Source organism: Ovis canadensis, chromosome 21, assembly GCF_042477335.2.
Source record: "Ovis canadensis isolate MfBH-ARS-UI-01 breed Bighorn chromosome 21, ARS-UI_OviCan_v2, whole genome shotgun sequence".
NCBI lineage: Eukaryota > Metazoa > Chordata > Mammalia > Artiodactyla > Bovidae > Ovis > Ovis canadensis.
Genome location: NC_091265.1, coordinates 18,584,882 through 18,598,202, shown reverse-complemented (window position 1 = coordinate 18,598,202; position 13,321 = coordinate 18,584,882). Strand labels below are relative to the sequence as shown.

Below are 13,321 nucleotides of genomic sequence, written 5' to 3'. Positions count from 1 at the left end.
CTCTGTTCTCCAGCCCTGAGCTGGAACTACTGCAGCTCACATGTCCACATAGCCCACATTCTGAAACAAGGGAAGCCAGCCCAGTGAGGAGCCCATGAGCCACAACCAGAGGGGCCGCTGCTTGCCAGAGCTAAGGACAGCCTGTGCAGCAGCGGAGACCCAGTCCCGCCAAAAGAAATCTGAGCAGGTCTGTTTATTAATGAGGTGCAAAAAAGGCTATACACAGATGTCCTCATCCACCCGTGAGTGATCCCCTTATACACGCACAGTTTATGGACTGCAGGATACTGAATATCTGGAACATCATTTTGCTGTATTTAAATAAAAGTTTGGCCTTCACTGGCGAGGTGAATAGTAAGATGCCCTTCCAGATCTGAAGTGAGTATCACAGAATTTTAGCATAGTAGATCTGAACTTTGTTCTGGATTCTAGCACTGACTTTAAGCTCAGATGCTATAAAATAGTTGCCTAATGATTTGTCTCTAAAAGAACAATAATAGTTAAGATTTGTTGGGTACTCATTACATACTGAGTACATGCTGTTATGAATTATCTTATTTATTCTCACAATTGGAGAAGGAAATGGTAGCCCACTCCAGTGTTCTTGCCTGGAGAATCCCAGGGACAGAGGATCCTGGTGGGTTGCCGTCTATGGGGTCACACAGAGTTGGACATGACTGAAGCGACTTAGCAGCAGCAGCAGCAGCATTCTTACAATAATTTTATCATTGTACTGCTCCAAGCTGTGTATGAAGGAAGTAAAATCTAGGGAAATTAGGTAATTTATCCAAGATAATACAAAAGGTGAAGGTGGAAAGTGAGGATCCTAACTCAGACTTTCTGCCTCCCTCCAGGGCCTGCTCATTTCACACCTCCCTGAACTGACTCCCTGCCATCACATAACTTGACTTTATCTGTTTCCAAAACACCCTAGTACCATAGTTTTTGGAAAGATCCACTCCTATCCCAAGTTGATAAATACCTATCGTTTGATTAAATACTTCCAGCGAAGAAATTCCATCATGTTTCTCAATAGTCCAATAGGCAAACTGTTCTGAAATGTTTATGGAAGGTTAGCAATGAGACAGACAAGTTCCTCTGCAGTTTTTTATGAGCACAGAAACAAAGTGAATGGGGTTATTAAGAACAGATCTGTGTGGGATTTAATTGATCACAAAGAGGAGCTAGTGTAAGTGTGTGTATGTGTGTGTGTGTGTGTGCGCGCGCGCGGTACAGCACATTTGGAAAATCATTTGCTCCTTAATGTAAATATTTAGGATTGATGGTGAATGATTCTCTGGGATCATGATAAACAAAGAGCCTGATAACAAAGACTTACTTGAAGTACTTTATTGGGATGTGTGACCTCAGGGAGCATGTGAGGGACAGCGGAAGGGACCCAGCTAAGGATGGAGAGCCAGTACAAGGATGCGTTATCAAGCTGGCCACTGCTTCGGGAGACTGGGTCTTCAGAAAGACCACCAGAGAAGCTCTATGGAACACATTTCAGGATCCTTTGTTGGAGGATGGTAAAGGGAACATTTATCTATGGGCTCCCATTGGTCAAAGATTTATCACAAGTGTTTAAGCTCTTGCACTTCTTTTTGAGCTTCAGTCTACACCAAAACTTCAACCAACAGGCCTCTGGGTGGGAGGAAAGATGTAACAGAGGTTGAGGGTCAGACACTGTCAGACTGAAGCCAGCTGGAGCCCGTTTAGAACTTGGTTCCAGCAGTGGCTAAAAGACATGTGTGGAGCCCAGAGGATAGGAAGTGGCAAATGGGAGATGTGATATAGCAAGTAACATAACATTTTTTTCTTATAGGTTCACATTTTTTCAATTATATCCTATGTCTCATATTTGTTGGGTCTAACGGGCAATTATCAAGCTTTCATTATCTGTTTACCCTTTGAATATTTATTGAGTTTTACTAATACTCATTGAGTATGTTGGGCCTCGTGTAGGGAACTGGGGATAGAAACATAATTATTGTAAACAGATTCCCCACTGTCATAAACTTACTATGTTATCAACACTGAGCCTACCACAGTACTAGCACAGAGTAGGCACTTTTTAAAGAAATAAAACAGCCTTTTAAGAATGCATATTTAATGTTATGCAGATCTTAAATGACCAGAGGGGTGTCCCACTAGATGAAACACTTTATCATTCTTGTAGGAAGTGTTTCACCCCCTGCTGTAATGGCTTATGTCTTCCAAGGGAGTGAAGACTATTTACTTTATTATCTATGTACTGCCTGGGGACAGGGGAGGTTGAAACCTAGACAGATTTCTGTACTTATATGTAAGGTGCCTCTGAGGCATAAGAGAACATTCTGAGGAGCTGAAATCCAGGAGGGGTAGCCGCTGTAGCAGCAGCCACACCTACATTTACCTGGCAGTCTTCCAAGGCAGAAGGTGGAAGATGCTTTGTCTCCTTGCCAGCACTCTTTCCTTGAGCGTCCCGGTGGCCAAACAACTGCTAGCTGACCAAAGTGCCTGGTTTCAGGAGCCAACTTGTTTCAGCACTTCCATAGGAGTACCTGGGTGGGAAATGCACTGATTTGTTAAAACCTTTGATGCAGTTAGCTGAACTCTGCTGGTCACAAGAAAGATGTTGTGCCAGGGACAAGTATACCCACTATATATATATATATATATATATATATATATATATATATATATATATCTTTGTTTTCCTTATTTAGTTGCTAAGTCGTGTCCAACTCCTTGCGTCCACATGGACCGTAGCCTGCCAGGTTCCTCTGTCCATGGAATTTTCCAGGCAAGAATACTGGAGTGAGATAGTGTGATGCTCTTTCCTTCTCCAGGGCATCTTCCCCACTCAGGGATGGAACCTGGGTCTTCTGCATTCCAGGCAGATTCTTTACCATCTGAGCCACCAGGGAAGCCAGCAGGGAAGCCCCATATATATACATACACATATATATGTTTTTATTTGTACAAACATACATATTTTGTATGTTTGAACATATTTATATGTTCATATACATATACACATATGTAATAAACTTCCCAATGCCTTAGAAAGCTAGTGAAATAAACATAAAATCAGAACTAAATTATTCAATTGATAATATTTTGGAGGACTGGAAAGTCTTCCTAGCCCCGTCGGTGGTTCTCCCTCCCAGCAGATCGATCTTCCGGCCTTCAGCGACAAGGAAGCCCTACGTAACATCATGCTGATAGCCTCCGAGAGAGCTGATGTGCGGGGAGCCCTCACTGTTCTTCAGTGTTCACACTAAACTCTCCGGGCAGTGACCAGAGCGTGCTGGTACTTTATGGGGCAGTCAAGGCGGCGAGGCTACTGCAGGCCTTCGCGGGAAGCCCTCCACCTGCGGAGGGCGGTGGGGCGACTGTGCAGCTGAGACAAGGCAGAGGCCCCAGGCCGAGAGCTGGAAGGGCAGAAAGGCAGACTCAGCTGATTCTTCCAAGGGCTTGCTCTTCTGACTGAGCACAGTCCCAGTGGCTACCCCTACCTCATTCCCCAAGGAGAATTTTATGGTTGTTGTTTTTTTTTTTTTAAAGTAACGATTTCTTTTGGAGAATAGATCCGTAGGCCTGGGGCACCTCCCTGTGATGCCAGCGGTAGAGTCGGTGGGGAAACTGCCTGGCAGAGAGCATCCCCGGGAAGGCGCCAGCTTGTGCGCCTGCGAAGGGACAGACGTGCGCTGCTGCATGTGAGGAGTGGGAAAGGGGGCTGGGGGTGGGGGTGCTCAGATGGCTGCTCAGTTTTGAGGGGAAGAAAGGCCGGGGTACACAGAGCGGGGATGAGTTAGGCCCCGCAGCAACAGGGCGTGCGTGGCAGTGGGGTGAGAGTGTGGTCTGGGATCTTAGGAAGGGTGAGGGCGCAGAAGTTACTGGAACAGGCGGACTGATGGGTTGGCCTTGCAAATCACCAAGCCCCAAGTCACTCCCTCACTCCACTGAGAGTAGCTCTCCTCCATTTCGACCAAAATGATATAAAACGATCTGGGGGAAGGGAAGAAGATGGGCCACGGAAAAATACCCTTCCTCCACAGGGGACCCCCAGGATCCAAAAATGTGTAGGTAAGTACCAGGAGCCCAGTCTGGGAAGCACGTATACAATCAAAATGCGCAGCATCCGATGGTTTCCAGTTACAAAGTCACCTCAGGATCTTAGATAAGCCTTGTAAACCTCGACGTGCCTCAGTTTCCTCCCCGGTCCCGAGAGAGCAGCACCGGTGAGACCTCGGCGAGGGGCCGTGGAGGGGCTGAGATAGAGAGCGGTGAGGGCGAGCTTCCTGGAACCAGCATCACCACCACCACCCGCGCCAGGAAGACACGTTCGCGGAGTCCTGGAGCCCCAGAGAGCGGCTGGGGAAGCCAAGATCTAAAATTAGTCCCGCTTCCAGGGCGGGCGCCGGGAGCACCCTCCGGCTAGCCGCGCCGCCCCCAGCCCCCGCCCCCGTCCCCCCGCCCGCGGCGCTCCGAGCCCGCGAGTCATCTCGGCCGCCGCGGCTTCTCCCCCCTCGCCCTTTGCGCTGGCGGTTTGGGAGGAGGAGACAGCGGGAGAGAAGCGCGAGGGGGGCGGCGAGGGAGAGGGGCTTGGCCGCGCGTCGGCGTCGGCGGTGATGGGGAGCGCGGAGCAGCCGGGCGGCAGGCACTAGCGGCGGCGGCAGCGGCTAGGAGCAGACGCGGGAGCCGGCGCTCCTCCCGGCAGCTGCGCCGCGAGCTGCGCTGCGGATCCGGGTCTGGCGCCCCCGGCCCCCTCCTCCCGGCTTCTCCCCTCCTCCTGCAAGCCCCCGCGGCGGCGGCGGCGTCCCGAGCGCCTCTGCTAGCGGCTCCAGCCCCGGCGGGCGCGCGGCGGGCACTGCGGCGGCCGCGGCTGGGTGGCCGACTCGGCCCGGGCGGGAGCGCCAGCCGAGGAAGAGCCCGCGGACAGCCCCTGGTGGAGCGGAGCGTCGCCGGCGGAGGCAAGGGTGCGTGGGCATCTTGAACGCGATGCTTTGGCTGCCGGGTGCCCCGGCTGGAGGGCGCCGCCAGACGCACAGCTGCAGCTGCCGGATGGGAACTGGGGGCTCGGGGGGCTCGGGGAGGCGAGAGCCGGCGGGGCGCGCGGGGGAAACTTTTCACCGGTAAAGTTCCTGCCTCGGCACGGCTCGGAGCAGCCTTGGCTGCCGCCGCGAGGAGGAGGGGAAGGAGGCTCGGTCTGGCGGCGGCAGCCAGGAGGTTGGCATGAAGAGTTGGCCAAGTTTGGGGCTCAGGATTTGGAAAAGGGGGCGCGGGGCGGCTTTCAGAACGGTGCACCCGGCCCCCGACTCCCGGCCGCCCGGCCGCTGCAGGTGGATCGGAGGGGCCAGGCGGCGAGCCTGCTCGGTGGCCGCTGCCGGTGGGGCGCTGTAGGGACGTTCAGAAGCCAAAGGATGCACTTGGGGACCCGAGGCTCAAGTTGAGTCGTCGCCTGGCGAGGAGCCGGCTGTAGCAGAGCCCAGACTCCACTCTGACCAGGGAGGGGAAAGGGTTACGAGACATTCTGCGGGTCCCCTCCGCGTGTGACTCTGGTATGCGGGGGTCACGGGCGGGGTGAGGTGTACCAAGCGGCAGCGACTCTGGGACTGGGGCGACAGATTTTTTTGTGGAGTGGAGGGGAGGTGGGACTTTCCCTGCTCTCCTGGGGACAGGCAAAAGGAGTGCCTTGGGAGAGCAAGGGTTTTGGCGGGCGTGCGTGAAGGTGGCTTGTCTTTGAAAAGAAAGCCGCGCGGGTCTGGGCGTCCTAGGGGGTGCGCTGCGGTCCGCCCTGGATTGCCGAGTGGGGTCGAAAGCGAGCGTGCGCCAGCTCCAATCTCAAGGCCCCTTCCCGGGCGGTGCCGGGCGGACCCCTGCGCCGGGACCAGTGTGTGGCGGGGTCCCGGCGGGGGTCTGCGGCGCGCGGGCGCGGCGGCGGAGGTGGCCGGGAGCGTGTTCGCCCGGCGCGCTCGTGCGCCGCCAGTGGGGGTCGCTGAGCTAAAGTGCATCGGGCCCCCAGGCCGGCGCGGGGCCCAGAGCCCGGGTCTTTTTAGCCTCGCTGTGGTCTGCACGCCTCTCTCCCTTCTCTCGCCTACTCGTGTCGCGTGTGCTTTCCGAAACGGTTAAACGGGGACGGCGATGAGGCTTCGCGGAAAGCAACTTTCATTGTTCCCTTTTCCCAGCCCGGCTCTCGTGGGCTGGGGAATCGCTGGGGGCAAGGACGCGGGGGTGGCGGGAGTGTGGCTGCGGGCTCAGCGAGCCTCGGGGTAGCCTGCGAGGAGAGGAGAGGAGCCCCCCGCCCCCGTTGTGTGTGTGTGTGTGTGTATGTATGTATGTGCTGGCGGCATCCTGCGGCTGTAGCTCCACGTAATAATGGGGGCAGAGCTGGCAGTGGAAGGGTATCCCTGGAAGGCTGAGGACGGAGGGGGCGAGCCTGCAGGAACCTGGCGTGGGGCTCGGGGAGGCTCCCGGGAGCTAGAGGCGCCGGCGGCCTGGAGAGCGGGCGCTCGGTAGCCTCGGCTCGCCCCCTCTGCCGGCCCAGCCCGCCCCGGCCCCGCGGCCCGCTCCCCGCGCGCCGGTCCCGGCTCGGGCTTGGGGCCGGGTAACCTGCAGCCGCCGCGGCGGGAGGCCAGCGGGGAGCGCGGGGCGCGTCGCCGGATAAAGAGGCTTTTCTCCTCCTCTCCCCGGTCTCCCGCCCCTCCCCGTCCCAAGACCCCAGCGCGTTTGTTTCCCAAGTTGGATCCCACTTCCATTTACAAGTGTCAGACAAACCCGCGCGAGCTTCCCCGTTCACCCCGGGCCCGCCAGGCGCGCGGTGGGCGAGGGGCGACCCGGGCGGTGCGGCTCCCGCGGGGCTTCCGACTCGCCCGGGCTCACCTCCGTGGGGCCTGGGTGTTTAAGAGACACGTAAACAAACCACGACCCCTAGACCACTCAGGCCACTTGTGTCCCGCTGCTTCCCTCCTCCTCGCCTCGGACGTATTCCTTTTCTGGCCCCAACGCCTGTCTTTTCAAAGGCAAGTCGGGGGCGGGGGAGAGGCAGGGGGGCGGGAGGCAGGCCGACCGGTTCATCACGGCGGGTTTGCGTCCCCGGCTTTGTTGCTGGGATTCGATTCTGGGACTGCGCCCGGGCTGAGTTAAAATGCAGGCAGAGAGGCTGAGAACCGGCCTGAAAGACTGCGGACGACTTTGCCCCGGATCCGGGCGGCAGGGCTAGGTGGTGGACTGGGGAAACCCGCCATCTAGGAACCCAAGACTGAGGGACCCCCGTCTCGGTGTCGATCAAAGTCAGCCCGGATTTCGCTTCCCCTGGCAGGCGCGGAACTTCTCTTAACGTTTATGGACGGCTTGCATGGCGTTCTGGTTTGTGACGTGGAGATTTGAATCTGAGAAGGAAAGAAAGGGAGGGGATGGAAGAGAGGGAAGAAAGGAGAGATGGGGATTCTGCAGAATCCTGGAAACAGCACCAAGCCAACTGCTCCTTTTTTTGAGTTCTTATTCCTAAATTGGAGCAGCTGAGCAGTCAGAGAATAAAGGACAGCCAAGAAAACCAGGGCACCAAGAGACAAAGGCAAAAAAAAACAACAAAAAACAAAAACACGCATAGTAACTTTAGCGCTTTGATGTGCATTTTTTCCTTCTTGGATTGGAATGGGGGAAGGGCATTTCAAGTTTTACCAGGAGAAAAGTTGCCTCTCAGAATTAAGGGATGCTGGTCTTTAATCATGGGTCCCTGTTGCCTTTTTGGAACTCAGACAGTGAATGGCGCTGGGGCCAGTTTCTGAACACAGTGAACCGCGATAAGAAAGTTCCCAGCACTGCCCAGTTATTATGTCTTCATATTGGAGGCACACGGAGAACTTCACATGAAAGGCAGCTGGTTCGGAGATCAGAAATCGCTCAGCTGCTAGGCTGGCTTCCTGTCTTGGAGTCCCGGGATTTTCACAGCCAGTGTTTGCTGACCAGTGACTGGCTGGGAGTCTCCCCACCCTCCCACCGCACCCCCGCCCTTTTTCAAATTTATTTATTCTGCCTCCTGGCAGAGTCTTTTTGAGAGGGTTTTTTTTTTTTTTTTTTTGATAGTCAGGACCCAGTCTATCTGTTAACTAGCAATTACAGTTGTGCTGAGCTACTCAAAAATGAAATGAGTAGCAATAAACAGACTGACTGCCCACTGACCTGTAGGCTATATGGTTATTTTGCCTGCTCACAGCTTTTTGTAAACAACAGGTCTTCAGGCTGTTCGCAGAAGAATATTTCTGATGTGTCAGGTTATGTTATCAGCCTTGCTTTCTTCATGTGCTGCAGAATGACCCACTCTAATCTGGCTGATGAATTATGTGAAATAGAAAGCAGTTGGCAGTTACCAGTGAGGAGAAGATGCTTAGGCATTAGCAGCTGGTCTGAGGCTGCTCCCCAAGGCTCTTGTGTTGTTATGCTATCTTAATGGAGGCCAGGAGGACCAGGGTGGCTTTATTTTCCTGTTTGCAGAGTTGGGTGTGGCATTCCTTCTGTCCAGCTGACTGTAGATTGGCTTTTTCCTTCGAGCACAGAGGGAAAGGGCCACATTGGAGGGTTTGGTTTCTTGCACTGGGGCACTCCTCCGTCCTTTTCTTCTGCAAGAGCACTGAGCGGGGATCTTCTGATGGGATCAGGTGGGACCATACATTTGGGATTGATTTCCTTTGATTGCTGGAGAAGGGCTATTGATGAACCCTTGTCTTTGCTGACTGTGACAGACACCAGGAAGGAACGATAATTAAAGAGAAAGAGGCCTGAGAGACCTAGTAGAGGGTATGTCTGCCCCTCAGCTCCTTCCTGCGGAAGACAGAGCCCCCGATTTCCCCAGATGCACCGGGTCTCAAAGAATTAAAAAGAGCCAACCCCAGTGTAGATTGTTTTGCTTATTGGTAACATTTTCTGAAATGCTTTTCAATCTCTAATTGTTGAGTGTATCTTTATAAGCATCTTTCTCTTCCATTGTGAGGGTTGAGTCTCTTTTTATAGTCTGTCCTTTGAGAATGACCACAGTCCCTACTGCCTAATAGACTCTGAAGAAGCATTTGTGGCTTGGGTGACTTCCTCTATGATGACCCCAATGGTACATATCTTTCTGTGTTTCACTCAATTTGATTCTGCATCCTTCTCAAACTTAGTGATTGTTTTCTGTCAGTTGAAGAGTATCTACTTCTTTAATGAGCTTTTTTCTTCCCTTGTTTACACTGACCCTTTCCCCCAAATTTCTTTTGATGAATAACTTTAGGAAAGCTTAGTAACTTTAGGAAAGCTTACCTTTCCTTAAAGAAATAAAAACAAAAAGGTTCAGTTTAATGCCACAGATTGAATTTATTGAGAACGTATTTGACGCTTGTCTAGTGGCTTTGAGCCAGTTTCTGGTCTACCAGAACAGGCTATCAGTTACATGTAACAGTGACAAAACTAGTAGTTCTGGATTGGAATGGCACTCCCCGGTTAGTCTTAATATTAGTCAGTTCTAGGATTGAGATATTTTTGTATTAAAGTAGAAAGGATGAAAATTTGAGAATGGATTTCCTGCCATGATGATGGTTGGGGAAAATAGAGAACAGATTTCAAAACTTAATGATCACACTCTTCATATAACTAGTGTGTTGCTTCCTTTGCTGGATAGATATGTGAGTGTGGAGGCCTGGGAGGAGGTCTGGGGAGGGTTGTGAGTTGTCCTTCTTTAGAAAATGCTTTTTGAAAGAATTTGCCTTGTCTGAACAGAAAAGTCAAGGTCCCTCATGAGACCCTGAAAGGGATCCGTGAGCAGATTTTAGTATTTCATTTTTCTGATCTTCCAGGTTCCAAGACTGTGGATTACAACCTCTATTTAATAAAGTGAAGTGAAAGTCACCCAGTCTTAGGTCTGACTCCTTGCGCAAGGACTGTAGTTTGCTAGGCTCCTCTGTCCATGGAATTTCCCAGGCAAGAATACTGGAGTGGATTGCTATTCTCTTCTCCAGGGTATCGTCCTGACCCAGGGATCAAACCCGAGTCTCCCGCATTGCAGATGGATTCTTAACTGTTGGAGCCACCAGGGGAGCCAGTATTTAATAAAGAAGATTTGTTCAATTAATTCTTGCCCTTCTATGTCTTAAATTTATCCCTTAATTTTTATTCTGTTAAGTCACATTGAATTTAAAGTTGTTTCAGTTTTTTTTTCTTTTTAAAAAAAAACTTTATGTTTTTGATATTTGATCAATTTTTATTTTCTTTCACATGCTACTTTTCCTCTGAGCTCTAGCTCCATATGTCTCTACCTGTCTTCAGAACCTCTCTTACTTAACTGCAGTGTCATCTTCTGAAACTTAACATGTTCCACACTGAACATGAGGCTCCTCATATCCATTTAGTTCTCAAATCTTAGAAATTAGTGGCACTACACCATTTATGTTGAAAAGGGGTGGAAGCTAAGGTCGACAACTTTCCCTGCTGGCTCAGAGGTAAAGAATCTGCCTGTCGATGCATGAGATGTGGGTTCCATCCCTGTGTTGGAAGGATCCCCCACCCCCCTCCGAGAAGGGACTGGTAACCCACTCCATTATTGTTGCCTGGACAGAGGAGCCTGGTGGGCTAGAGTCCATGGATTTGCAAATAGTGGATATGATTTAGGCACTGAGCATACACGCATTAAAATTGAGAAAGTAGGAGGTGAAGTTACGGAGAACTTAGAATGTCAGGCTGAATATAAAAATGGAGTCACTGGGAGGATTGGGTTGAGACAGAATGAAACTGCTTTATTCTGATTAATTCTGGAGTAGAACTCACTGTGGAAATCTGGGAAGAAAAATAATGCAGAGAAACCAGTTAGGAGTTTCTAGTAGTAGTCTGAAAGTCAGTGATAGTGAAGGAAATAGAAAAAAGAATTGCAAAGTTTCCCTCTTTGAAACCTATTTTATTTTGTTTCTTTATCTCTTTAAGGAATTTATTTCACTGAATTTCTTTTCAGTAGTATTTACTGACCCTACGTCCCTTTGCAAGGCATCACACAGGATTCAGATGTACCCTTTGTCAAAGTAAAATGTATCCTTTGTTTCTTTGTATTGTTGGGAAAATGGGAGATACCCCTGTGTGCAAACCAGAAATCAACACCAGGACATATTAGTTGACGAAATAGTGTCGCTGAACAGGGTCCTGGAGAAGAGAGATTAATATGAGCTGGAGCAAAGTTTTAGGAGGAGTGCTGTTGTTGCTGTTTAGTCACTCTGTAGTGTCTGACTCCCTGCGACCCCATGGATGCCAGGCTTCGCTGTCCTGTACCATCTCCCAGAACTTGCTCAAACTCATGTCCATTGAGTGGGCGATGCCATCCAACCATCTCGTCCTTGGCTGAGGAGAAGGTCTCCTCCTGTCTTCAGTCTTTCCCAGCACCAGGGTCTTTCCTGATGAGTCAGCTCTTAGCATCAGGTGGCCAAAGTATTGGAGCTTCAGCTTCAGCATCAGTCCTTCCAATGAATATTCTAGATTGATTTCCTTTAGTATTAACTGATTTGAGGACTATAAAGTGAATACAATCCAATTTAATAATTCTTAGTAAAACTCTAATGTAGTCAAGACAGTACAGAATTAATCACGTCTTTCATTTCTTTAGGGCAGTGCTCCTAGGGGAAAGAACATACTCATGGATCAGGCCAGATAGACTGTTGGAATGTTTTTCAGTATTTTGGTGAGACACCTGAATTATTCAGGCCCTTTTCTCCATTATCCTTTGTGGATAATGGTGAGCTTCAGAGAAGCTTCAGAGAAGAGCTGCAGGTGTTTGAAGCGTGTCTGGGAGCCTGCATACCAGTGCCCACGCGGGCCCCTGCTTCACTTTCTGGCTTCCTTATGTTTCTGTCACCAATTCTGGGGTTTTTAAGTTTTTTCCCTGTTGATAGTGTTTAAAAAGTATGGGTGCAAATAAAGGACAAAAGGACTGCCCTTTAGGGGGTCCTTTAAAGAATCATTTATTTTTGCTGTTTTGCATCAAATTTACTGGGTCCTTTATCACAGCCTGTTGCTGTTCAACAGTTAACTGGGAAGCTTCTCATACCACGAAAGCTCCCCCAGGGATCCTAAAGTGAGAGTCCTTGACCTTGATTGCACTTTTGGAATCCCCCAGGGGCTTTTAAAACAAATGACTCACAAGTTGCATCTCGACCATTTTTTAAAATACCTGTTAATTGTATTCTTTTTTTAATTTTTAATTGGGGGATAATTGCTTTATAATGTGTTGGTTTTGGCCATACATCCACGTGAATCAGCCATGTGTCCCCCCACTCTTAAACCTCCCTCCAACTCCTGCTCCATCCCACCCCTCTGTTGAAACATTTGTTACCACAGTAAAACAGCCAGCCAGCCAATTTGCTGTGTGTTGCAGAGACCTCAACCTGGAGCTCAACCTTGGCCACCCAGAGGCATCCAAACCATTTAAACTGGGCTCTCGGGTCCTAGGACCTAGGCACCAATATTTTTTAAAGCCTCCCAGTGGATTTTGCTGGTAGCCAAGGTCGAGGACCACTGCCTCCTATTTGGAGTTAGAGTTCACTCGTTTAGGAAGCTCCCAGGCCCTGGGGAGTTTGAATGAAAATCAGAAACACATGGTCTGCATTCTCCTGCTGTGAATGTAACCCCTGGGACTCTGCACAAAGTTGAAGTTAAGCTGGACTCACGCTGGAGGAAGTGGCTGGGAAGGTTCGTGGCTTCTTCCTCCAGTGTTCTTTTGGTTCTCTGCTTCGCTGGCGTTTAATGCTTTCTGCTGCCTAATGTGGCTTTGTCCTCAGTTTGACTCTAGTTGGCCAAGATGCCGTCTCCAGCTGCTAGTCGTGATATGGTCCAGGAACTGGTAAATGATATTTGCAAAGTTTGAAACATCTTCAGGAACAGAAATTCTTCCCTTTTTCATATTGGACTCATTGTATCTGGAGTCGTTATGTAAGTCTGAATTTGGGAAATGACTGCAATGCAGTCCATTAATATATGCTCAGTTTTCTTTTTATTTGTGAGGAGTATAAGAAATACACTGCAGAAAAAAATGAATCATGCCTTCAAGAAGCTTACAGTTGTTAGAGCTCAAAATGTGTACACTTAAGGAAAAAAAATCACAGCACTGTTTAATATTGGGGGTCGAAGGCATGCGTGCTTCTGGCATGTGTGGGGAAGATATTTAATTCCCATGTATCTTGTAATTGGCATCTTCTTAGTTCCATTTCCCTCTGGCCCTTAGTCATCTCACAGTTAACCTCTAGCATAGAGAACTTTGAGGTGTTCGGTCCTTTAGGAATTCAGCATTCAGGTCTGTTGCTGGCTTTTTAACGTTAAAAAAAAA

At 50.1% G+C, this 13,321-nt stretch overlaps 1 protein-coding gene across 1 annotated transcript in view; it reads left to right on the top strand.

The window, feature by feature from the left end:
* The first annotated feature begins 4,606 nt into the window (after positions 1–4,606).
* Positions 4,607–13,321, top strand: part of FAT3 (FAT atypical cadherin 3) — an 813,871-nt gene continuing 805,156 nt past the window's right edge. Inside the window, exon 1 of the mRNA XM_069566576.1 lies at positions 4,607–4,964. The gene's annotated coding sequence lies outside the window, so the exon portion shown is untranslated. The remainder of the gene's footprint in view (positions 4,965–13,321) is intronic.